Raw genomic sequence first — 2,835 nt, 5'->3', positions numbered from 1 at the left:
AAACACCCGGAGCTAACGCACTTTTCGCAGCAACGTCTGCGAAACCATGCTGAACTACTCTGCAAAAGGGGGTATGTAAGCGGAACGCCTACTCTACCACAGCTAGAACAAGCCGGCAACAAAGAAAGAGAGGCGACACTAAGACCAACCGCGGGCAGGCATCTGTTTATAGAGCTCGAAAATTTAAACAATTCATCGTCACGACTTTTACGATAAAAGAAAATTATCAGAGTTATAGCATTTTCAATATTCATAAAATCAAAGGAAAATAAACAATTTAAGCCGAACAACGCACGATATGAAATAAAGTCAAGAAAAGGAAAAACATTAATTTTTAAAAACTCCACAAGATTATTATAACAACTTTTTGAATTTTCTTTAAAAACAAAAAATTTACATTTTTATCGCACAAAAAATAATGAAAAATGACAATTTTCATGTTTCGGTCAAAGCATGGAAGATACGAAAAAAATAAATATAAAATGTGCACCCAAAAGGATCTACAAATTTCTTATTAAATTTCTGAAAAAATGACGCAAGGTGTGAAAAACTTGAATGACAAAAGTTGATTGCTAAAAGAAGATGTATGAATTTGTTAAAAATCATTTTTTTATAGAATATTTATTTTATGTTTTATTCATAAAAACATCATTGAAACTCAAAATGATCTACAATGGTTTGATTAATCACTTTTTGATAGGATGTGCAGTTTTTGTTTTAATCCTAAAAAATAACATCAATTTTTTTAAATTGTGATAAACGACACAAGGTAAGAGAAAAAATGAATTGACAAAAATTGTTCATCTAAATAAGATCTACAAATTGTTTGTTAATTATTACTTGGTAGGATGTGTTATTTTTGTGTAAATTGTAAACATGACATTGAAAATAAATCTATTAATTTTTCGAAAAAACGACGTATTATGAATTTTAATAATATGAGTTTATTGAAATAAGGACTTTTTCAAAGTAGCTGAGAATAAAAATTGATACAAAATAAAGTATATACAAATATTAAAGTAATCATAAAAAATAAAGTACTATGTTTTGCAAGACCAAAGTAAGCGATCACAAACCGAGATACAGAAATAAATATAATATATATGTGTTATAATAGAGTTCAACTCAATGTAGAAAAGTTTACACTTTGGATAAAATCGATTGCGAAGCACGAAAAACGTGATGAAAATGTGTTCATTAAAGCCGAAGGAGCTTTGACAAAAAAGAATTCACAATTAGCAAATGACAGTTGTCGATGCTTTGACCTTTAGTCTTAAAAGGTTATATGAACAAATATGGAGAAAGTACAAAAACAAAGCGCGAAGCCCGAGATCCAAAAGACGCGCGCCCTAGATGCGTTCAAACTTGTGAGCGAAGCATGATGCAGGCAGTTAGAATGTTCCGGCGTAGCGAGCAGATTTTTTCCCGTCATGTTGCTGTAACTTCCTTTAGAATTATTCGATTCAAATTTTATTATAGTGTTTTGAAAAGCTCTTTTCAGTTACTTTAAGACTATTGTTCATTGTCAAATTGAGAATTTTATGCTCGACAGGACGACGTTATGATTATATAATATACATGCATACAAAACATCATCTGAAGATAGTTAAATGTAAGCTTAGAGGCAAGTTATACCAACAGTATTTGTTCCTGAGCAATGTGTAATTTGATTGTGGTACCCTCGAGCGTAAAAATATCGATTTGACCATGATTTTTTTTTTCTTCCAAAAATCTGTTTTAATTTGGATTTAAAAAAAATTCATAAAGAGAAAAAATATTATGATACACATAAACTTTCCAAACGCTATCATAAAAGTCCAATTGAATAATCCTAAACGAAGTTACACTAAGGTAAAAGTGAAAATGTGAAAAATTGAGATCCCTGTATATTGACAACCGATTGCTAAATTAACCTATATGGTTTGGTGAATTAACATAAGTCCACTAGGACTATAATTTAGCCAAGCTGCAACTCCATCAAATAATAATAATTTTTATTTTAGGTGGGAAGACTTGTATTTTGCCCCAAATGTTCAGTTTCTACATGATTAAAAACTAATCGCTATTTAGCAATTCAGATATATATATATATATATATTTCTATGTGAAAAGTGTAATTATTGCGGGTGTAGATTGGTACACGGAAAAACTATTGGTTGTAAAATTCGTCGTTATAACATTTAGTTTTAGAAGCGTTCGATGGCTATCTATAATGTAGCCGAGAAAATACTCTAATTGCCACACTGGTACGAAGAAATACTTTTTCCATGTCAATGATAAATATACTACAAATTTAATAAGTGCCACTTAGAGTTAGATAGGTTAATATTTTCTATAGCAGATTGAAGTTAGGAAAAAATGATATGCAAGAATTAAAGATAAAAGCGTAGTTTAAATAACAGAAGTTGCAACAAATATGAGAACAATTGCCATTGTCAGTAGAAAGTGCAATGAAAGGGACAACAGTGCAGTGCCTTGATAAAATTCCCATCTAAAATAGAAAATTCAGTATCGAGTGACATATGCGCCGAGGTTGATCGAATTCCTGAATCTCATAATTTATTTTTAGTCCAACGTGCACAATAAATGCGATTTCATTGTCTCCAGAGCACAAATTAAAAATCTAAGAAAGCGAAACATCTGAGATCGGATTGACTGTTAGCTTAAATTTTGTACAATATTTGTTACTAACCAAATAAACTTTAAGAGTTTCTAACACATTTCCATGTTGATAAATGACTATTGTCGATGTTTGCTCATTTTATAGAGTGAGTATTATTTCCATTAAAGTTTTTAGCTTTTTAAATCAAAAGAAAATATATTTCTGGGGTTGAG

The sequence above is a fragment of the Belonocnema kinseyi genome, chromosome 10 (assembly GCF_010883055.1).
Source record: "Belonocnema kinseyi isolate 2016_QV_RU_SX_M_011 chromosome 10, B_treatae_v1, whole genome shotgun sequence".
NCBI classification, from domain to species: Eukaryota; Metazoa; Arthropoda; class Insecta; order Hymenoptera; family Cynipidae; genus Belonocnema; species Belonocnema kinseyi.
This window is presented reverse-complemented; position numbering follows the sequence as displayed.